We start from the raw sequence: 24,482 nt of genomic DNA on the forward strand, positions 1-24,482 counted from the left end.
AATAAACATAATCAAATGATAGTATTCCAAGTATCAAAAATTTCTATATTTGGTAAACTCTAATATCCATCTTAATGCAATAATTCTAACTCAATAAAAAAAAAAAGTAAGTTAGCATAAAGTAAAGTTGAATGAGCTTTCATTTGCTAGCTTACCTGAACAATAGAGTAAATTGCTAGTGCTAGCAAAAAGAATCTCAATCATCTACTCCTGAAGGGTGAGCTACCAGCTCAGTAAGTACTATACTCATACAAATATGATGGTAGCCATATAATACAGCATAATCAAATAATTCATAACACAGAATCAATTATGGTAATTGAATTCTCATATATATATATATATAATCAAGCAATTAATACATGAAATTGATCATGCTAATTTAATTATCAAATTATTTACCCTATTCTTTACCACTATATGTTTTTCTATTTTAATTATTTGGGCTCTACTTAACCTATCTAAGTATGGTCAGTAGTTTAATAGTCATATCTCATTCAAGGTATGAGCTATTGTTACCTATATGGAGACGCATCCCAATTTCATCAATATCATGTATTGATACTGTCACCTATATGAACATTGTATCTTGACACTCTATCATCGCCTATATTGACAAATGCTGATATGATCACAATATATATGCAACATCAATCTCTAGGGCAAAAGACATATCCAAGTTAGGCAAACACTAATCGTCTAACCCTTCTAATTATTCTATATCTCACATTTCAACATCAAACCAATTTCATTCTACTACACATATCCATCTATCTTTTCTTTTTCTGTTTTTTTTCCAAGGACATTGATACCTCAAAGAAAATATTATATACTTATCATATGACAACACAAATCTCAACATACCATCAATTCAATATTGAAAGCAACATACTTAATGCTAAGATATATATACAAAGCAAAATCTCATAAACTCAATCATATATATAAATATTCACATGGTGAAGCATACATCTACACACATGTATAATTAAAGTATTTACCTCTCGTTCAACGCTAAACATAAGTATGTTTACCCTCTATTTTACTCTTATTTTGTTCACCTATAACCAAACCCACATACCCATAATAAATTATAATCTCCACTTGATGATATTAATACATTGATGTTGATTAATTTTTTGCTTATGATATTTAGATCTATTGTACAACTTTAACTACCCCAACAATTAGTTTAATATCAATTTGCAGTTTTGTTTGATCAAATCAACATATATATATAATATGTTTCCTAATGATGATATAAAAACATTAGAATTCATTTCTCATCCTCAATCAAATATACATTTCACCTGAATTGTAAAAATATAAATTGTTTAACAATAGGAAAGAAGGAGAATAGGGGATCAAGCAACCTGTGGTTTGATCTTAAACACCAATAACCCTTTAAATCCAATCTAACCCCTTTGGTTTTTTTTTTTTTTTTAAAAAATCCATGTATCTTGAACAATTAAAGCAAATAGTAAGGAAAATTTTGGTGGTTTTACAAGGGAAAAAATGGGACATTATGTGAGAAAAATAAGAGAAATGGCTAGTATTAAGAGGCTTGTGTATACATATTAACATTAACCCCTAGAATTACTTTAATTCTATATTAGTCCTTTTAAATTGACCCCCGGTATTTATTTTATTTCTATTTTATCCCTATGACTCATTAATGACTATTTAAACTGCCCTTAATCAATAATTATACTATTTTAATGTAAATATAAAAAAAATAATAAAGATTCATGAATATGCGCAATTACAATTTGGTGGCAATTTAACTAGGTTTTTAGCTTAGGAGATGTTACACTCTAAGAATCAAAATCAAAGGAGATCAAACTTGTGACTCACAAACATAAAAGGATTAGACTTGAAATCTAAGCAATATTTCAAGAGCCAGACTCAAAGGCACCAAGAAGATTAAGGTTCATAGGTAAAGGAAATATATTCAAGCGTGTTTTTCGACAAGAGAATTTGAAGAAACCTGAGTGTAGCCGTCCCTACTTATGAAGTCGAAGGGGCTCAAATCATGTGAAGATAGAAAAAATAAAAAAAAAAAGGATAGGAAAAATAGAGTTTCTAGCCTTAGGGCATGTTTATTTCACTTTATTTGTGGGTTGAAGTGGCTGACGTGGATATTTCCCAGCCACTTCAAAGTGTTTGGTTGATTGAAGTTCATTTCGAAGTGCATGATTTGACACCTCCAAATCCCTCCAATTTCAGCGTTCAACTTTCCTCAAAAAAGTGTGAAGTTCGCTTTAGCATTTTTTTTTCCCTCTTGGCCGAAGTGTCTCTTCATTCATGTGAAGTCACATGGTCGTGTTATGGGCAACCATGTCCCCATTTTTATTCTCCTTCCTTCTTGATTTTTCTCTATCTTGTAGCACATCTCCTCTCTTGCTAGCCTTTCTTAGGCTGTGACCGTCCACATTTTCCACCTTTCTTGATTGTCACCATCTTCTTGGTTGAGAGCCACTAATTTTCTTTTTCAATGTAAGGTCATTCGGCAACCATCAATTTCACCAGATCTAGTTTGTATGCAAGGTCTTTTTGTTTCTATTTTTTTTTAGGCAAAGCTATCTTATAACATGTTTAATCTTGATTATGGATGCTATTTTCACTTGATTCTTCCATGGGTTTCAGGTTTGGGTCTCCATATCTTGATTGTTGACTGATTTGTCCCTTTTAACAAAGTTAGGCCTAGATCTGGTTTGTTTGAGGGTTTGTATTTTTTCCCTCTTCATTAACAAGGACTTTAACGTTTTTCTCCTGTTTTTTTGTTGTGCTATATTTACTTTTTTTCATCAACCTTATAAGATAAATCATTATTTTTCTTGCAGAGTTGTTGATTTGCTTGGTTGTTGCTCCTATCAAGTATTTGGCTGGTGATTTTTCCTATATTTGTTTTATCACATGTTTATCTTGTTAAATGTTAATTTTTTTTCTCTCTTTCTTATCTTGTGCCTTTTTTTAAATTATTTTAATGTTTTTTTTTCCTCTTAACAATACACTGACTACATTCATTTGTTGTTGTCAGCATTGTTGTTGTTGTTGTTGTTGTTGTTGTTGTTGTTGTTGTTGTTGTTGTTGTTATTATTATTATTATTATAGTTATATGCTCTAATCCATTATGTTTACTTTGTATTTAACGGGTACACTAAGAAGTTTTTGCTTTGGTTTGTTATATCCTATCTTTTATTCTTGACTTTTGTCTAGTCACTATGGTGCTATCATTATTGCTATAGTTTGAACTAATTTTTGTTTTATGTGTTTGTTTTTTCAAATATCTAAGCTGTAATTGGTAATATTATCGGTTCTATTTCTACAATCCACTAAGAAGGGTGAACTTAAGAGTTGCTTCTATTCCATTTTTGAAAGCTCAATCTTCTATCTGATATTCTATTTTACGAATTTTTCTAATAGAAAATGTCTCCCCAGATGATAGTTTTGCTTTGTAGACAATACCATAAGCACCAGCACCAATGCAATATTTTTCATCATAATTTTCATTTGCCTCAATTATTTTATTGCATGCTTTTTTTTTCCATTGAAGTTCCATATCAAGAAAATTGTGCCTCCATAAACCATACACTGGCTTCATGGATTTGGACTTTCTTCATTTTATAAAAAAGAACTATGACTATAGCCATTAGACATAAGAGAACCAAAGTGCATGTTATAGGAATAACACCCAAGATGATATATTTTTTTTTGTTGAACACTTTGATAACTTGAATTCAGCTCATCTAGAATACTATTATGATTGCATTTCCATAGTTTGTGTTGTGGTGTTGTTTTCCTCATTTTAACTATTGTTTCCATGGTTTGTTATTCATTCATTTATTTATTCTTTTATGGTACATATTCCTTTTTTTAATCTTTTTAACTGTGGTAATTAACAAGTTAAAAAACACTTGTTAGCATATTTTGGATGTTATACATGGATGAATGTTAATGTTGTATCAAGTATTTTATAATGTAATTTTTGTGGTATTAAAAGTACTATTTGATATTTAAATTTAATTGTATAAAATGTTTGTAAAAAATAACAAATCTTGTTAAATTTAATAAAATACTTCATTTACTTAATTAATTGTTTTAGTTTAAATTAATTTTTGTTAATATTAATTTTTAAAGTTAGTAGTAACCTCCATGCCGTGGTTACAAGGGGGTGTGTTACCCCCTTTAACCCCGGCATCGAGGTCCGGAGTTACTAACCATAACTCCATAGCTGGGGTTACTAACTAACTTTGATACATGGGTTACTAGTCTACTGGTGAGTGACACACCCCTTGCGTGTGTCCGCAAGTGCACGGGTCGCTCAAGTAATAAAGTGTACCCACTAAGTCGAGTAGTCGAATCCACAGGGAACAAGAGTATTAGTATTAGCTACTTCTAAGTTATCTAGTTAAATGATCAAAAGTATGATGTGATCAACAAATTTACGAAAAAGATGAATCTCACGAACAAGTAAACAAAAGTAAAATGAGGGGAAGTCTCAATCAATAAAAATAAGGTATTCGAGCAATACTCCCCCTAGGATTCAAATATTAAGCACAAGATTCACAAAGTGTTTCTAAACCGAGCTAATTAAGTCATGGAAATCCAAAGATAATCTGTCCCTGCCTCCAGATTACTGATACTAGTCCCTACGAGGTTTCGATGAAGAAATCTCTTAGTCTCAACACCTCACACCACATATGACCGCATAGCACTCTAGGGATTCCAAAGGATGTATCTGATTCCTAAGAATGGACCTAGCCCTACTTCTAGGTGAAAGGTCCTTAAGCCCCTATGAGGTCCCAGTGGAGAACTCTCTCAACACTTCACACCACATATGGTTGCCTAAAGCTTAATCAATACGGAGATAAAATGCACCAATTGAAGGGAAAGGGGACGTTCCACTATCTCATGACTCACCCTCTCAACCTTTTTCAATCTTGAGTTTCTAACCCTAATAGAGACCTCTCTCTCACCAAGGTAAATGAATCAATGTAAACCAATCAATCAATAGATCAATAAAGCAAGCAAGCATTAAGAACACAAGATTAAAACTCAACTAAACTTAGATTAAAAGGAAAACACAAAGTAAATCAATACAAAGAATAGAATCCTAGGGCGCACATGCCCAAATACCCTCTAGGGTTTAGCTCTTCATGGAGCGAGTTACAAAATAATTAAAATAATAAAAATCTGTAAAACCATGGAAATAAACCCTCTTGAATTCGTGATGATGGCCTTGATGGGTAGTTTCAACATCTTGATAGATTCCTCTCTAAAGCTAGGGTTACTGGTGGCTTCCTTGATGTTATGATGGAGGAGAAATTAATCAAAGTTGGTGAAAAAACATCCCTAAAGTCACAAAGGCCTCCTCTCCAAACCCTAGTAGCCTTGCCTCTCAAACGCCTCTCAAAAGTCTCTAAAAAATTAGGCAAAGTGGCATTTTATAATCAGAAATAGGGACTGGTCAAGTGTTGCCACATGCCTGTGTGGGTTGTAGAATGTTCCACATGCTCGTATGGAAATTCCTTCTTCTGAGGCCACATGGTTGGGCACACAATCGTGTGGTAGATCATGAGGTTTCTTGTTGACTAAACACCATTGGGAAGGCTCTTGAAGTCTTCACACAAGTAGGGGCATGAAGATGTGACTGCCTTTACCCTTCCAACTCATAAACTAACTTAAACTCTTTCGGAAGTTGTCACACACCCATATGTACAAAAGAACCACTTGTGCCTTGATCCTTGTGTTGCGCAAAAGATTCCCAAATTGTGCCTTTACAACCCTATTCACAAATACAATTTATGAGCAATTAAACATGATAAAAATGATGCATAATTCATGTAAAACTTATAAAGAAATATGTTCGCTCAAGCATTTATTAGTAAGTCACCCATAAGTGTACATGGTCATCAAGTAATACCTTATGTGTGACATAGGGGTCGTATTCCATGGGGCTAAGAAAGTACCATTACTTACTTTTCATATATTTTCGAGCCTAAAACTCATAATGAGGGGAAGAAAAGAAAACTAACTAACTAACCTATGGGCGGGTTACGAACACACACAATGTGATAAATGACACACAACTAGCATGCGTTCGAAAGTGTATGGGTCGCTCAAGTAATAAAGTGTACCCAACAGGTTGCGTAATCGAATACACAAGGAACATGAATACTAGTAATAATTGTAACCATGCTATCTAGCCTAATCAATGGAATGAATTTGAAAGTGATCAGTTTCACAAATAAAGTAAACAAGGAAAGAGAAGCAGGCAAATAGAGAAATAAAGAGAAATTAATCAAGATAGATGGGTTGCCCAGACAATGTTCCCCCTAGAATTCTATAATAGGTGTTAAACTTAAATTGTACTTGCTAAATGAGAATGGTTGAGTCATGGAAATCCAAAAGCACACTAATCTCTAACTTAAGGTCAACTGGTGACCAGTACCCTACGAGGTCCTGGCAGAGAAATCTCTCAATGCCTCACACCATATATGACTGCTGGAGTTCTAAGGATCCCAAATGACAAACCCTATTCCTAGAAGATCTAATCCTTTAGTCCACTTGAAAAGATCCCTGATCCCATACAAGGTCCCAGTGGAGAATTCTCTTAATGCCTCACACCACATATGATTGCTGAGTGCTCTTTGAATATAAAGGTAGGGTAAATCAAATTGGAAGGGAAAAGGGACACTCTGTTACCTCTCAGTTCACCCTCTCAATCATCTTCAACCTTGGTAAATCTAATCCTAGCGGTGATGGTCACTCATCACTAGGATGATTAGATTTAGCTCTCAACCTAAGTGTCACTTTAAGAGAATGAAAATTAACAAGCACACAATTTTGAAACTCAAATTAAATTCTCAATTAAAAAAAAACCAATAGAAGTTAATGAAAGATTGAATCCTAGGGTTTACATGTCCAAGTACCCACTAAGGTTTTAGCGCTCCATGAAGCAATACAATGCACAATCAAATAGAGAATAAAAGCACATGAAATCCATAAATAAAACCCCCTTTTGATTAGTGATGATGGTCTTCAAGAGTTCCTCCAATGAAGCTATGGCACACCCCTCCGAATTGATGTCATCGGTGGCTCCCCGATAGTTATCACAATGAAGAAATCTGTGAAAACTCATAAAGAAGCACTCCTTTGAGTGTAAGGACCTTTTCTCCAAAATCCTAGCCAACTTTTCCCCAAAACTTGTGGAAAAAGCTCCCTAAAATTTACTTTAGTGGCCCTTTTATAACTAAAAATTGGGGGACCACATGACCCTAAAATGTTTTGCTACAGTACCCAGCTACAATCTCAGTAAATGCCTGTGTGAGGCCATACAGCAGGGCACAAGCCTGTGTGGAAGGGTGTGTGTGGAATTCTGCTGATCCGAAAAAGTTGAGATAACTCCTGAAATTCATAACCAAGCTAGTACACGTGCATATGACTATCTTTGCACCCTTCTGAAATGTCAAATGGCTTCTAAAATCCTAGGAGTTGGCATATACGCCCGTGTAGATGATCCAACTTGAGTATTCACCCTTGAAGCTTGCGGAATAATCTTAGAAAATTTTCCACAACCCTTTCTTTGCTTCTTTCTCCCCATTTTCCTTCACATGCCCTAATTGTACAAAAGAATACAAAACACATGCTATTAATGAAAATATCTTAATATAATCATGCTCAAAGTGTATAAAAGATGTGATCAAATATATATTAAACAATCACTTATCAATAAACAAGGGAGAATCAAGCATGAGAAGAGGGTGTTTGGACAAGGAATCCCTCTAGGATTATCATTAAGACCTAAACTAGGATGATTTAATGATGTATTAATGGTAGAATAGACGTAGAGACCTCTTGAAAAGGTTAACCCCAAATCCCTTAGTGGTTAACCCCTGATCCCATGAGGGTGTTGATTGGAATCCCTCTAACTAACTCTTCTATGATTGCATTACGTTCTAGGAGATCTCTAAATAGGAGTAAACCTAATTTTGGCTTAAAACTAACATTAGAGGACTACTGACACTCAAATCCTTTGGCATATTGATACATGTATCCTCTTTCAACCTATGTATGATCTAAGTACAAGCACGCATCACAATTCAAGAATGAGCTATAGAGGTCTCCATGTGTAGCTAAAGACATACAAAGCACAATAGATTGAATATCAAACAACCATCAATTTAAGAAATAAATCATTGATAAGGACTAATAATTCAAGTTTCAGTTAAATTAATCATTTTGACTAACTATTTTTACGTAGATGATAAGTAAAAAAGTAGTAGGAACTAGAATAAAGAGTGTAGTAGCAATAAGTGCGAGAATATTTACTTCGATAATCTCATTATTTTTTGTTTCACAATAACTCAGGATCTAATCCTGTAGAAATGAGAAATTTAACTCTAGTAAATTCAATGGGATGAATTGAGATACTGAATCGGATCACTATTATGAATAATAATATCTGATCTATCAAATAGATTCATCGTTGATAACATCCTAAGTTTCCAATACAATAACCCTAAGGTTCAACCAAGTCTACTGTCATACCCCTTGCGTGTGACCAGCAAGTGCACTGGTTTGTAGAAGTAATAAATTCCCAGGTGAGTGGGTTATCGTATGCACAGGGAATAAGGAATAGAAACACCAAGGTTGCTACTTAACTTAGCGAGGATGGAACAATAATGGTGTTGATGAAATATAATGTAAACAAGATTAAAGAAAATAAGAAAGAGAGACACAAATTAATGAGAGGAAAGGCAATCGATATGAAGTGGGGCACTCAGACATTGCTCCCCCTAGGGTCATCATTTCAAGTGCAAGACCAACTATTATGCTTCCTAACTGATGCTTAATGAGTCTTGGAAATCCTAAGATACACGATCCCAAACCTAAGATGAACCGTGACTAACTCTACACTATGCGCTGAGGAGAAATCGCTCAGTCTTAACACCTCACACTATGTACAGTTGCAAGAAGCTCTAGGGATTCCAAGTGATAAACCCTATTCCTATATGTAGACCTAACCCTTTGGTCCAGGTGAAAGGTCCCTAGTCACAATTAAGCCCCAGATACTAAGGATTACTTCAACGCTTCACTTAGTTGCTCGAGCAACTAAGCCCCAACGGAGTTCCTCTCTTAGTACTTCACTCTATTGTGACCGCAAAAAACTCTAGAAAGTGGAGGTAGGATAAATCACATCAGAGGGAAAAAGGGACGCTCTGCTACCTCTCAACTCACCCTCTCGACCCTCTCCAATCTTACTTTGTCTAACCCTCGTGGTGTGTCACTCACTCACAAGGTTTACCAATGTCGACTCTCAACCCTACTGTCACTCTAAGGGAGAAATCATTCAACAAGCATTCAAGATTGGAACTCAATTAAAGACATCAATTAAGGAAAGCATAATAAAAGATCAATGAAACAATAACATCCTAGGGTTTACAAGTCCAAGTACCCACTAGGGGGTTTAGCTCTCCATGGAGCTAGATACAATCAATGATGAAAATCAAAATTAAAAGCATGTAATCCATAGAAAAACCCCCTCGGTATTCATGTTGATGGTCTTGTGGAGTAGCCTTGTCCTCGCCAAAGGTCCCCTTGTCAAGCATAGGGCACACCTCGCTAGGTCGGTGTCGACGAAAGCTCCTCCAATAACTATCTTCCAAGAGAAATACAGTGTTGAAGCCGTAGAACCACTCCAAAAGCCTTGCCAAAACCCCTTTAAACCCTAGTCGCAAGCCTCTCCAAAGATGGAGAAAAGATGGAAAGAAGAATGCTGAAATCGGGCTGAATCGCGGCTTTAAATAGGGCTGGAATTGGGCATCCACATGGCCCTATGGATTTTCCACACGCCCCTGTGGATTTTCTGGAATTTTGATTTTCTGCGAGCTATGAACAACAACTTCTACAGTGATTTGCTACAGTACCTGCTACAGTGCCCCCGCCAAAATACTCCTGAATCCATACTTTTCATCAAGGCAACATAAACGGGCACATGTTTATACCGTAGATTGCGTTGCTTCTTCAATACAATGCCACATTGGTGAAGATCTTGCTATCTTTGCACAAGTCGAAATACGCAAATGTGACTGCCTTTGTGCCCCTCCAAACCATGTAATTGCTTGAGCGCATAGAGGTTGGTACACATTCATGTATCTTCGATCACAACTTGTGTCTTCATATTTGTTCACTCCAAGATTTCATCAACAAGGTTCAATCACAATCTACTTTGGCTTCTTTCTTTCATTATTTGGCTCCACAACCTTATATGCACAAAAGAACACAAATACACATGTATTAGAGCTAAAATCTGAATAAAATAATGCTCATCGTAAGAAAAGAATACTTCACATTCTTAATACACAAGCACTTTTCATCTACACACCACAATAAGTTACTTCCTTATGATAAGGGACACTTATACAAAAATCAAGGAAGATAAATACATAACTCTAAAGTTGTGATCTCCTTGAATGAATGAAGCTTTGAAAGATCTCTGATGATGTTGGCGGATCTCTCCATAAATGGCTCTGTTGATAGCTTAGGGCTTCACTCTTACTCCTTCTCTTTTTCTCCTCTCCCTCTTGGTGAAGATGCGTGCTAGATCCCCCAAAGATCGTTGTCAAAAAATGACCGAAAGACCTCTAAATTGTGTGGTGGCAGTGGCCCAAAAGGCCAAGAAGATGAAGAACCCCGAAATATGCCCTAAAGTTTAGCTTTTATAATCCCCCCAGGCCTTGCAGGTTGTAAAGGGCCGTATGGGGGTTGTATGGGGGCCGTATAAGCTGCGAACTAGGCTCTTCCTGCACCATACTGGCCGTATTGATCCCGCATGGATTTGGCCAAGAATTTCCTGAATTTTTCGTGTTAGCCGCAAGGATTCTTGCGGGTGTAATAGTAACTTGTTACAGTAACCTATTGTAGTAGTTGGTATAGTAATGCATCTCCAAATTTGCTTATTTTTCACTTAAATCATGTCCTTGAGTTCCCCATAGCTTCTTCATGCCCTACAAAGAAAATAACACAAGATTAAGCACATTTAGGCACTTATCAAAATATACCCACACCTAAGCGTCTATTTGTCCTCAAGCAAACAACTCATGAAAAATAGAGAGGATTATAAATGACTAAATGTATCACCCCTGGCTCAAAAATACGAGTCTTAAAAACAATGAAAAGAATGAATTTAAAGATGTTGAGTTATGTTCAAGCACATGAAACAGGTCATGTCTCACCTCTAATATGTTTGTGTCATGTGTGTGAACTCCCTATCTCAATTTCCTTAATCTAGGTTAGCCTAGTGACTTCAATCAAGATAAGTCTAGATGGCAATCACTCCACATACAATGATCACTAGGCCTTAAAATGCTAAATGTAGCTTCAATGGACAACTAAGATCCTTCTAATTCTTGAACTTGATGATAAAACCCTTTTTCTTTTTTTTTTCTCAGAGATACAAGGTAGGCAGTCCAAAAGATCAAAAGGGTTTTTTACTTTTTTTCTTTTTTTTTGAACTAATGTTGACTATGCACTATCTTTTTGAGGGGTGTCCATGCTGGTTAGGCACACCCACAAGCAATAAGAATTAAGCAAAAGAAAACACAGCTAAAACCCTAAGCTTAAATATGTAATACAACCCTAACAAGACCTAGGATTGGCTCAAAGCTGGGTTCTAATGGTTTTAAAGAGTTTCTAGGGAGGTTCATCTCCTTCCAAACCAAATAAACCAGAATTTCAAGTGAGATATGCTGATGCTACAGTAACACTATGGTAATGCTGGTTTCCAACTTGAGAGAGGTTCATGGATCCAACAAATCTTGAAGGGAAAAGGAGTACAAACACTATTTCAAGCCTCTAGCACTAAGCAAACAAGAAATAAAAGAAAGAAATTCAACAAAATCCTAGATCTAACAACATCCACACTCCAACAAGAACAAGGATTGAGACAAGAAGAGAATGCTTACCTTTAGATTAGAAGAAGAAATGATGAGGCTTCAATCTACCAAGAAGAAAGGGATCATCCCCTCTAAGAGAAAACCAAGAGAAGAAGAAGAAAAGAGGGGAAAAAGGGGCCAAAAGGGTTAGAGTTCACAAAAGACCCAAAATACACTCAAATCAAGGCTGGAAAAATTGAAGCATGGGTGTGCTTAACAAAAACACGCCAGTGCTCCACCCCATGCTAATGCTACAGTACCAATTGTGCACTTTACAGTTTGGCTGAATTTGCAACAACACAAAGCCAACAACTTATGTGTATAGTGTACTTTGCATAAGCATGGCCTGAACATGGATGTGCATATGTTTCTAGACTAAAAAATAACTGAAACAACTACTTTAGAATCGCGAATTCCCTTAACTTAACAAAACACTTTAGAATTCTTTTGGAAAAGATGATAAAACCAAAGAAAAAGGTCTTTAGTACCACATTCTACCCCCTTTAAAGAAATTTCATCCTTTAAATTTACTTCTTACCTTAACCTCTGAACAATTAGGGACAAGCCTCTATCAACATGACATGTAATAACAATACTGACAAAAGATCTCTATGACTCTGATTTATCAATTCACATGCATCAAGCTGAAAGATAGACATTATACTTGTGATCATGTTCGGCTTGCACTCGGTCTCTTCATTGGTCATGGAAAAAATCCTAGCCTAAGATCTGGTATGTGGACACGATCCACTTTGACTCAGGGGTGTTGCTGGCAGTAATGGATCGGATAGCAAAGGCCTGTATCAGAGCTGCAAGTTGTGTACCTCTGCATAGATGATAAGTGCTTGAAATTGCATATTTTATATATCATTTATATTGCATTTAGCATAATATTTTATATGTTTAGCATCAAACTAGTTCATATATTCATTATTTCTTTCACCACTAGCTTTTATTCTACTTAGGGCTAAAGAAGCAAATATGGAGGTGTTTTGAAGCAAAACAGATCAACTTGCTGAACCAGAGTATCACCACATCTCACAATGACCTTGGTGACATCTTATCACAGTCATTGTCCAGTCCTATCATGGCTGTTATCAAGCCGTGTCAGTGGGAAATTGTAGAAAACAACACAGAAGTTATAACAGCCTCCACAATGCCCGTCGTGAATCGTAACTACCGTGACCAATCTACACAATGCCAGGATAAACTGTGCTGGATGTGACTTGCGGCCTAAGAAATAGAACTTACTCACCACGGCCTTCATAACGGGCGTGGTGAGGCCATGGCGGACTCGGGTTATAAAAACCGCTAGGTTTTACAAGAAATGGGAGATTCTTTTTTCGAATTGAGTACAGGCGACCGAATTTCTTAAGACCTATGCTGTTAGAGATGAGTTTTATCAAGATTTGAGTGTTTTTTGGTGATTTTCTCAAGGAAGATTCAACGTGCATCAATAGTAGAGAGCGTGCAAAGAGTTTAGGCATCCTCTTGACAATCTTGGAATCTTCTCAACCTCAACCATCGATAACTCATTAGAGAGAGTTAGATTAGGAATTCTTTTTTCGATTCTTTTCTTTTGGATGATTATTATTCACTGATTTATACTTGTACATCTATTAAACGACCCCAATTCGAGGAAAATTGCATGTCAATATACCTTAACTTTTATTTGTGAATTCTTTTAGCAATTCAATATTCTTTCTTGTCTTTTGTGATTCATTGTATACTTGTTTAATAATACTTTGTTGATGTGGTAAGGAAGATATGCCCAAACATTTAAACACTTATGCTCTGTTAGATCTATACATGTGATAAGAGATTAGACATAGCTAGGTTTTTGGATTAGTGTTTGATTAGCCCTTCTAGTGGAGTTCTTGAACTTAAGGTAGACATAGGAGGTTGGGGTGGAAGAGATTTTATCTTAAGTTCCTAGTGTTTTAGACTTGGTTGCCAAGAAATTAGGACCAGTAGGCCCTTGAATTCCCCGGTCCAATACTAGATTGAATTGTCACCTTTCAACGTTATCTCATAAGTGATTATTGAGGGAATCGTCATATGATTACCCAACTCCTTCCAATTGTACTTAACGATCCTCAACTATATTTTATTAATTAATTTGCAGAAGTAGAACTAAGAAACACCATAGACATTCAGGCTGTTGATTAAGTGAAAAGAAAGTAATAGAAGCCTATCGCCGTTCCCTAAGGAATACAACCCTCCTGTTTATATAGACTTAATCTATTCATTTCTCAACTGACTAGGATGACTTGAAACATGCATTGAAGTAGGATCGCTACGGCCCAACTCTGGACTAGCTGACCTGATGTGATCGGTGTTACCACACTGAAAACATCAGCATTGTTCTCTACACTACCCAGAATAAAACCTGTGGCACTATGACCTAGCCTCTACCGGTCTCTTAGTTGGCCCACTATGAGAGGGTATTAAACTTTGTTGCCCATTGGACTGGCTCAAAGGAGACCTAAAGGTACTAGCTGAAGATGTGCCCTAAGATGAACTCTCACTCCTACTCTTCTTGGATGACTGGTCAAAATCTGGATTCCTTCTCTTAGCAATGTTCTCCTGGACTCTCTTTCCTTCCTCGACCAGCTTCTTTGCCCCAAGAGACAACTACACCACTTCTTTACAACTCTGATTTCCTATAACTGCCATCATTTCTCAGATATTGAGATTCAATCCTTCCTCAAACTTTGAGCACAACACTTCCTCGGTACCCACTAGCTCGAGTACGAAGTTTGCCAAGTCCTTCAACTCTGTCTCATATTCTATCATAGACCTGCCACATTGGTTCAGCATCATGAATTCCTGTCTTTTCTGATTTCTGTGGAAATGGGTGTAATACTCCTTGTCAAATTCCTACTAGAAATCTGACCAAGTCAACCCTGTATAGGATCATTCCTACTCTCCCACCAAACTCTAGCTCCACTCTCAAGCAATCTCGTGGTGACCTTGAGTCTCAACTCATCCTCGAGGACCATGTCATCAAAAGTAGCTATTACCCTCTTTAGCCACTCTTTAGCCACCATGGTATCACTCGTGCCATCAAAAGTACCACAACAGAACTGTCGGGCTTCCCTTAGGAGCTTGGATAGAATCAAACTCTAACTAGATTTGCTATCCCCTACGAGAGCTAAGGCCATTAAATGCGTCGAGAGTGGCACTAAAGTAGACAGCTGAACAGTCGGTGTAGGTCCTTCATACATGCTCCAATAACTCATGAAGTTTATGAACTCTTGATAAGTAGGCTACCTTCCCTGACTGTTTCCGCTGATTGTCCCAATAGACCCTAAACGCTTGCATTACCTTTGGGGATGAAAGCTAACTCAAGCACTAGGGCTTGGGGTGTAGGCTCAAATGCACCTGGAGCATGCACTGAAGCTTTCATGGCAGGTTTATGCCTCAATGTGGCTCCTTGCCTGGGTGATGAAAAAGATGAAGGTAGAGATGACACTCCACGATGTCCATATCTAGATGTTACAGGAGTAGGTTCAACAGCAAGAGCAATTACTCCACTATGTGTGCGTGGATGGTGTACTGGCATATTCACCAAAATAGACATCAAAACAACCTTTACAATCAAATCCTACATGAAACAATATTAAATACTCGACTCTAATTGGATCCACTAGTTACAACAGAAAACAGTCAAAGACTAGAACAAAGTACAACTATTACTTTAAACCAATAGCTCTGATACCACTACAATTGTCACTACCCAACCCATGGGCCCCAAGATGCAACAACGGACGCCGCAACCCAAGGTAGACACCCACACCACTCAACCCTTGGGTCGCTACAAGGCTAACAAACCCATGAATGAACAATATTGAACAGAATATATAAAACATGGAACACAAAGATACACAGGGGAAGCAACGATAATATAACTTGATAGAAGAGTTAGATAAAATGTTCATCACAAATACAATAGAGTTTCCAAGAAATGAGACAAGCATACAACTGTGCAAATAGAGTTTGAAAATACTAGTGGATCTAGGTCCTTACACAACATGTTCATGCTAAAAAATAAACATACACAAGACTAGAGATGAGTAACAAAAGCAAGATGATGCCCAACACTTCGTCCCATTGCTACACTATTAGTCATTAGAGCCCGGAATAAAGGAAGACGGTGAGTAACCTAAGTCACTCTGTCACACCCCGACCCGTGGCCTGCCACGTGACAACCGCCACGATGACCCTGAGGAGGGACACACACCACTCAACCCTCAAGTCATAGCAAGGCTCACAAACTCCTACTAAACAACACCACAACAACAAAGATATCAAAAGCAAGACTTTCTCTCAAAAGTCAACGGTGTAGTAAAAGATGTACAAGTCATAGACACAGAGTTAAGAACACTAGTGGATCCACTGCAATAACACAATACAACCTTTGAACAGTAAATAAACAACCTGATTAGGGATGCAAATTGCCAAGCACTTCTCCTAGCTATAACGACCCAAACCACTAAACTTGGAAGGGAGGTGGAGTGAGTAACCAAAGTCACTCTGTGAATGTGTTAGCACAAATCTAAAAGAATATCAAAATAAATCGATGAATTCCAATAAACACGTTTTACAATAACATAAATGAATTGGAACGTTTCACATTTGCAACACAATGAAAGTACAAGATATGAAACCTTGGTATTTAAAAACTGAAACATAGGTTCTCATGAGTATAGACAAAACATCAACATGTACAAAACAAATGGCTGGATATAAGTTCCCAAAATGAGTAGAAATACCAACTTAAATAAATAAAATCCTCGATAATCACAAATCCTCAATTCTGCATGATACATGTTCGAAAAGCATTAAGATATAAAACATGCTATGCAAGAGATCACACTTGGAATATACCAGTTGCAAGAAAATATGGTTTTCCTCAAATACTGAAATTTCATCTTGATCAAATAAGTAATGCCCTAAAAACACTCTCTCCAACATTAGCCACCTTCGCGACTAAAGTTGAGAGCCGTCAAGGTCTTCGCACCCTTGACATTGCCCCACCTGTCCCGTGTGGTGACCCCGGGATCCCGATGTATCATCCAATCAGAGCTCTACGCTAACACCTGATCTGGACAAATCAACACTCAGGCCTTAACCCGTCGTCACCATCCAAACCATCATGTAGATGTAGCAATAATACAATCTGCATAAATCATATCACAGGGTCCTTATCCAGGACAAGCATTCATATCTCGGAAATAAACATTATTTCCACAAAACCAATGTCAAAGGTATAACAATGCATATAAACTTTCAAAAAGTTTTCCGATCCCGATGTGCCAATACATTCAAAAACATTATCTGTCCAAATGCCAAGAATAACACAATAACATGTGAAGCTTTTCAAGTTGATTGAACATTGCTTTAGACAATAAAACCAAGTAATATTAAATACACTGTAATATCTGCAATCCAGGTGAACATGTTATTCAGAAATGAAAACCTTTGTTTCAAAACCATAAATATCAAAAGTATACTTATAAAAGCGAAAGGTTTTACAAATCATGTTTAGAAGCAGATGCCAATAATGTAGAAAGGAAACATTGGGTTATGAAATACAATAAAAAGTCATCAGAACAAAAATGGCTTTTGGTCCAAATAAAACTCACACAACACTGGTGATTGAACTAGCTTTACCTCTCACACAATTCAATTAATATCACCAATATATAATAACAAAACCAATATCCTTCCAAGTAGAATATCTAAGCTTGTATGAGTAGCATATCATATTACCTTTCTTACATTCCTCTCAAACTCTTTATCGTCTTTAAAATCTTTCACAATTAATAAAAGGATTCCTTAGAGACCCTCAACAACACACAGATCATTATCAATCCTCAATTGCTAATATACAAGTTTAATTCACCCATATATAAATGATTTCTAAATAAACAAATTTACATACTAAAGCCACACTGATCATAGGAAAGGTATTTGATAAGTGCCTGTGTGATAAGAATGCGAAGTGTTCTTTCCTTATGATGAGCATTACTTTTATCGGGTTTTAGCGCTAATATGTGTGTATTTATGTTACTTTCATGTATATAGGGTTGTGAAGCCGAATGTTAGAGAAAGAAACCAATATAGATCGTGAATGCACCATTTGGAGGAAATCTTGAGAAGGTTGAAACGCGAAGATATAAGTCGGGTTCAAGATGCAAGAATGTGTGCCAACCTCCTTTTACTCAAGTTAGCACAATGAATTGGAGGGGCACAAAGGCAGTCACATTCAAGTATTCCGGCTTATGCATGTGTATAGGAAAATCTCGGCCAAGATAGATCGATAATCCTCCTGATGGGGCTTCTCCAACGTCGGAGACCCGCGCCATCCGTTTCCAACACAGACCTTCAATTGAAAACGGGATTTTGTGTTTAAAAAAAAATACGATGGGAAGACCCGCGAAACAAGCGTCGGGAGTTTTATTTTTTGATAATAATAATAAAATTTTATTATTATTATTATTATTATTATTATTATTATTGTAAAGGAGTAAGAATATTTAGAAAAAACGAATACGGGAAACGATGGAACAAAAAAAAAAATGGAGATGGGGTGCAACACGAGGACTTCCTAGGAGGTCACCCATCCTAGTACTACTCTCGCCCAAGCACGCTTAACTTCGGAGTTCTGATGGGATACGGTGCTTTAGTGCTGGTATGATCGCACCCGATGAAAATGAACACGCGTCGCAATAAATTGACGACTTACTGACAAGGCCAAGATAGATCGATGATCCTCTTGATGGGGCTTCTCCAACGTCGGAGACCCGCGCCATCCGCTTCCAACACAGACCTTCAATTGAAAAGCAGGGATTTTGTGTTTAATACGATGGGAAGACCCAGCGAAACAAGAGTCGGGAGTTTTATTTTTTGATAATAATAATAAAATTTATTATTATTATTATTATTATTATTGTAAAGGAGTAAGAATATTGAGAAAAAAACGAATACGGGAAACGATGGAGCAAAAAAAAAAAATGGAGATGGGGTGCAACACGAGGACTTCCCAGGAGGTCACCCATACTAGTACTACTCTCGCCCAAGCACGCTTAACTTCGGAGTTCTGATGGGATCCGGTGCTTTAGTGCTGTTATGATCGCACCCGATGAAAATGAACACGCGTTGCAATAAATTGACGACTTACTGACAAGGCCGAGATAGATCGATGATCCTCCTGATGGGGCTTCTCCAACGTCGGGGACACGCGCCATCCGCTTCCAACACAGACCTTCAATTGAAAACGGGATTTTGTGTTTAAAAAAAAATACGATGGGAAGACCCGCGAAACAAGAGTCGGGAGTTTTATTTTTTGATAATAATAATAAAATTTATTATTATTATTATTATTATTATTATTATTGTAAAGGAGTAAGAATATTGAGAAAAAACGAATACGGGAAACGATGGAGCAAAAAAAAAAAAATGGAGATGGGGTGCAACACGAGGACTTCCCAGGAGGTCACCCATCCTAGTACTACTCTCGCCCAAGCACGCTTAACTTCGGAGTTCTGATGGGATCCGGTGCTTTAGTGCTGGTATGATCGCACCCGATGAAAATTAACGCGCGTTGCAATAAATTGACGACTTACTCACAAGGCCAAGATAGATCGATGATCCTCCTGATGGGGCTTCTCCAACGTCGGAGACCCGCGCCATCCGCTTCCAACATAGACCTTCAATTGAAAACGGGATTTTGTGTTTAAAAAAAAATACGATGGGAAAACCCGCGAAACAAGAGTCGGGAGTTTTATTTTTTGATAATAATAACAAAATTTATTATTATTATTATTATTATTATTATTATTATTGTAAAGGAGTAAGAATATTGAGAAAAAACAAATACGGGAAACGATGGAGCAAAAAAAAAATGGAGATGGGGTTCAACACGAGCACTTCCCAGGAGGTCACCCATCCTAGTACTACTCTCGCCCAAGCACGCTTAACTACGGAGTTCTGATGGGATCCGTTGCTTTGGTGCTGGTATGATCGCAACTGAAGAAAATGAACACGTGTTGCAATAAATTGACGACTTACTGACAAGGCCGAGATAGATCGATGATCCTCCTGATGGGGATTCTCCAACGTCGGGGACCCGCGCCATCCGCTTCAACACGGACCTTCAATTGAAAAGCGAGATTTTGTGTTTGAAAAAAATACTGAGGGAAGACCCAGTGAAACAAGAGTCGAGTTTTATTTTTTTGATAATAATAATAAAATTTATTATTATTATTATTATTATTATTATCTATGTAAAGGAGTAAGAATATTGAGAAAAAAAGCGAATACGGGAAAGCGATGGAGCAGAAAAGAAAAAAATGGAGATGGGGTGCAACACGAGGACTTCCCAGGAGGTCCCCATCCAAGTACTACTCTCGCCCAAGCTTTAGTGCTGTTATGATCTTACCCGATGAAAACGAACACGCGTTGCAATAAATTGACGACTTACTGACAAGGTCGAGATAGATCGATGATCCTCCTGATGGGGCTTCTCCAATGTCGGGGACCCGCGCCATCCGCTTCCAACACAGACCTTCAATTGAAAACGGGATTTTGCGTTTAAAATAAAATACGATGGGAAGACCCGCGAAACAAGAGTCGGGAGTTTTATTTTTTGATAATAATAATAAAAATTTATTATTATTATTATTATTATTATTATTATTATAAAAGGAGTAAGAATATTGAGAAAAAGCGAATACGGGAAAGCGATGGAGCATGGAGATGGGGTGCAACACGAGGACTTCCCAGGAGGTCACCCATCCTAGTACTACTCTCGCCCAAGCACGCTTAACTTCGGAGTTCTGATGGGATCCGGTGCTTTAGTGCTAATATGATCACAACTGATGAAAACGAACACGCGTTGCAATAAATTGACGACTTAGTGACAAGGCCAAGATAGATCGATGATCCACCTGATGGGGCTTCTCCAACGTCGGAGAACCGCGCCATCCGTTTCCAACACAAACCTTCAATTGAAAACGGGATTTTGTGTTTAAAAACAAATACGATGGGAATACCCGCGAAACAAGAGTCGGGAGTTTTATTTTTTGATAATAATAATAAAAATTTATTATTATTATTATTATTATTATTATTATTATTATTATTATTGTAAAGGAGTAAGAATATTGAGAAAAAAAGCGAATACGGAAAGCTGATGGAGCATGGGGATGGGGTTCAACACGAGGACTTCGGGAGGTCACCCATTCTAGTACTACTCTCGCCCAAGCACGCTTAACTTCGGAGTTCGATGGGATCCGGTGCTTTAGTCTTTCGTTATGATCTTACCCAGATGAAAAGCGAACACGCGTTGCAATATATTGACGACTTACTGACAAGGCCGAGATAGATCGATGATCCTCCTGATGGGGCTTCTCCAATGTCGGGGACCCGCGCCATCCGCTTCCAACACAGACCTTCAATTGAAAACGGGATTTTGCGTTTAAAATAAAATACGATGGGAAGACCCGCGAAACAAGAGTCGGGAGTTTTATTTTTTGATAATAATAATAAAATTTATTATTATTATTATTATTATTATTATTATTATTATTGTAAAGGAGTAAGAATATTGAGAAAAAAGCGAATCACGGGAAAGCGATGGAGCATGGCGATGGGGTGCAACACGAGGACTTCCGAGGAGGTCACCCATCCTAGTACTACTCTCGCCCAAGCACGCTTAACTCGGAGTTCGATGGGATCCGGTGCTTTAGTCTTTGGTATGATCGCACTGATGAAAAGCGAACGCAGCGTTGCAATAAATTGGCGACTTAGTGACAAGGCCAAGATAGATCGATGATCCACCTGATGGGGCTTCTTCAACGTCGGAGAACCGCGCCATCCGTTTCCAACACAAACCTTCAATTGAACACGGGATTTTGTGTTTAAAAAAAAATACGATGGGAATACCCGCGAAACAAGAGTCGGGAGTTTTATTTTTTGATAATAATAATAAAATTTATTATTATTATTATTATTATTATTATTATTATTATTATTATTATTATGTAAAGGAGTAAGAATATTGAGAAAAAACGAATACGGTAAACGATGGAGCAAAAAAAAAAAAAATGGAGATGGGGTTCAACACGAGGACTTCCCAGGAGGTCACCCATTCTAGTACTACTCTCGCCCAAGCACGCTTAACTTCGGAGTTCTGATGGGATCCGGTGCTTTAGTGCTGGTATGATCGCACCTGATGAAAACGAACGCGCGTTGTAATAAATTGACGACTTACTCACAAGGCTAAGATAGATCGATGATCCTCCTGATGGGGCTTCTCCAACGTCGGAGACCCGCGCCATCCGCTTCCAACACAGACCTTCAATTAAAAACGGGATTTTGGGTTTAAAAAAAAATACGATGGGAGGACCCGCGAAACAAGAGTCGGGAGTTTTATTTTTTGATAATAATAATAAAATTTATTATTATTATTATTATTATTATTATTATTATTATTATTATTGTAAAGGAGTAAGAATATTGAGAAAAAACGAATACGGGAAACGATGGAGCAAAAAAAAAAAAATGGAGATGGGGTTCAACACGAGGACTTCCCAGGAGGTTACCCATCCTAGTACTACTCTCGCACAAGCACGCTTAACTTCGGAGTTCTGATGGAATCCGGTGTTTTAGTGCTGGTATGATCGCACCCGAGGAAAATTAACGCGCGTTGCAATAAATTGACGACTTACTCACAAGGCGAAGATAGATCGATGATCCTCCTGATGGGGCTTCTCCAACGTCGGAGACCCGCGCCATCCGCTTCCAACACAGACCTTCAATTGAAAACGGGATTTTGTGTTTAAAAAAAAATACGATGGGAAGACCCGCGAAACAAGAGTCGGGAGTTTTATTTTTTGATAATAATAATAAAATTTATTATTATTATTATTATTATTATTATTATTGTAAAGGAGTAAGAATATTGAGAAAAAACAAATATGGGAAACGATGGAGCAAAAAAAAAATGGAGATGGGGTTCAACACGAGCACTTCTCAGGAGGCCACCCATCCTAGTACTACTCTCGCCCAAGCACGCTTAACTACGGAGTTCTGATGGGATCCGGTGCTTTAGTGCTGGTATGATCGCAACTAAAGAAAATGAACACGCGTTGCAATAAATTGACGACTTACTGACAAGGCCGAGATAGATCGATGATCCTCCTGATGGGGCTTCTCCAACGTCGGGGACCCGCGCCATCCGCTTCCAACATAGACCTTCAATTGAAAACGGGATTTTGTGTTTGAAAAAAAAAATACGATGGGAAGACCAGCGAAACACGAGTCGGGAGTTTTATTTTTTGATAATAATAATAAAATTTATTATTATTATTTTTATTATTATTATTATTATTATTATTGTAAAGGGAGTTAGAATATTGAGAAAAAAAGCGAATCACGGGAAAGCGATGGAGAAAAATGGAGATGGATTGCAACACGAGGACTTCCCAGGGAGGTCACCCATCCTAGCCCAAGCACGCTTAACCCGGAGTTACGATGGGATCCGGTGGCTTTAGTCTTTGGAATGATCGCACCCGATGAAAATGAACACGCGTTGCAATATATTGACGACGTACTAACAAGGCCGAAATAGATCGATGATAATCCTGATTTGCTTCTCCAACGTCGGGGACCCGCGCCATCCGCTTCCAACACGGACCTTCAATTGAAAAGCGGGATTTTGTGTTTGATACGATGGGAAGACCCAGCGAAACAAGAGTCGGGAGTTTTATTTTTGATAATAATAATAAAATTTATTATTATTATTATTATTATATAGTAAAGAAGCAAGAATATTGAGAAAAAGCGAATACGGGAAGCGATGGAGCAAAAATGGAGATGGGGTGCAACACGAGGACTTCGGGAGGTCACCCATCCTAGTACTACTCTCGCCCAAGCACGCTTAACCCGGAGTTCGATGGGATCGCGGTGCTTTAGTCTTGATATGATCGCACCGATGAGAAATGAACAGCGTTGCAATAAATTGACGACTTACAGACCAGGCCGAGATAGATCGATGACCCTCCTGATGGGGCTTCTAAAACGTCGTGGACCTGCGCCATCCGCTTCCAACACGGACCTTCAATTGAAAAGCAGGGATTTTGTGTTTGATACGATGGGAAGACCATGCAAAACAAGAGTCGGGAGTTTTTATTTTTGATAATAATAATAAAATTTATTATTATTATTATTATTATTATTATAAAGGAGTAAGAATATTGAGAAAAAGCGAATACGGAAAGCGATGGAGCAAAAATGGAGATGGGGTGCAACACGAGGACTTCCCCGGAGGTCACCCATCCTAGTACTACTCTCACCCAAGCACGCTTAACAATGGAGTTCTGATGGGATTCGATTGCTTTAGTCTTTAGTATGATCGCTTACCGATGAAAAAAATGAACACAGCGTTGCAATAAATTGACGACTTCTCTGACAAGGCCGAGATAGATCGATGATTCTCGATGGGGCTTCTCCAGCGTCGGGGACCCGCGCCATCCG

At 37.7% G+C, this 24,482-nt stretch overlaps 8 non-coding genes and 4 pseudogenes across 8 annotated transcripts; all 12 read right to left on the reverse strand.

The window, feature by feature from the left end:
* Positions 1-18,531: 18,531 nt before the first annotated feature.
* LOC120271062 lies at positions 18,532-18,650 on the reverse strand. Its single transcript, XR_005539771.1, has one exon. It is a non-coding gene; the product is annotated as a 5S ribosomal RNA (ribosomal RNA).
* A 316-nt stretch (positions 18,651-18,966) lies between these two features.
* Positions 18,967-19,085, reverse strand: LOC120271051. The gene has a single exon (XR_005539770.1). It is a non-coding gene; the product is annotated as a 5S ribosomal RNA (ribosomal RNA).
* Positions 19,086-19,411: 326 nt separating this feature from the next.
* Positions 19,412-19,530, reverse strand: LOC120270996. Its single transcript, XR_005539739.1, has one exon. It is a non-coding gene; the product is annotated as a 5S ribosomal RNA (ribosomal RNA).
* Positions 19,531-19,856: 326 nt separating this feature from the next.
* On the reverse strand, positions 19,857-19,975 carry LOC120271355. The gene has a single exon (XR_005539968.1). It is a non-coding gene; the product is annotated as a 5S ribosomal RNA (ribosomal RNA).
* Positions 19,976-20,704: 729 nt separating this feature from the next.
* LOC120271121 lies at positions 20,705-20,823 on the reverse strand. Its single transcript, XR_005539777.1, has one exon. It is a non-coding gene; the product is annotated as a 5S ribosomal RNA (ribosomal RNA).
* Positions 20,824-21,153: 330 nt separating this feature from the next.
* Positions 21,154-21,271, reverse strand: LOC120271149 (annotated as a pseudogene).
* Positions 21,272-21,596: 325 nt separating this feature from the next.
* Positions 21,597-21,714, reverse strand: LOC120271061 (annotated as a pseudogene).
* Positions 21,715-22,059: 345 nt separating this feature from the next.
* Positions 22,060-22,178, reverse strand: LOC120271086. Its single transcript, XR_005539773.1, has one exon. It is a non-coding gene; the product is annotated as a 5S ribosomal RNA (ribosomal RNA).
* Positions 22,179-22,516: 338 nt separating this feature from the next.
* LOC120271145 lies at positions 22,517-22,635 on the reverse strand. The gene has a single exon (XR_005539779.1). It is a non-coding gene; the product is annotated as a 5S ribosomal RNA (ribosomal RNA).
* Positions 22,636-22,958: 323 nt separating this feature from the next.
* Positions 22,959-23,077, reverse strand: LOC120271261. Its single transcript, XR_005539880.1, has one exon. It is a non-coding gene; the product is annotated as a 5S ribosomal RNA (ribosomal RNA).
* Positions 23,078-23,824: 747 nt separating this feature from the next.
* On the reverse strand, positions 23,825-23,940 carry LOC120271154 (annotated as a pseudogene).
* A 307-nt stretch (positions 23,941-24,247) lies between these two features.
* Positions 24,248-24,368, reverse strand: LOC120271147 (annotated as a pseudogene).
* Between the last annotated feature and the right edge of the window lie 114 nt (positions 24,369-24,482).

This window comes from Dioscorea cayenensis, chromosome 10 (genome assembly GCF_009730915.1).
Source record: "Dioscorea cayenensis subsp. rotundata cultivar TDr96_F1 chromosome 10, TDr96_F1_v2_PseudoChromosome.rev07_lg8_w22 25.fasta, whole genome shotgun sequence".
NCBI lineage: Eukaryota > Viridiplantae > Streptophyta > Magnoliopsida > Dioscoreales > Dioscoreaceae > Dioscorea > Dioscorea cayenensis.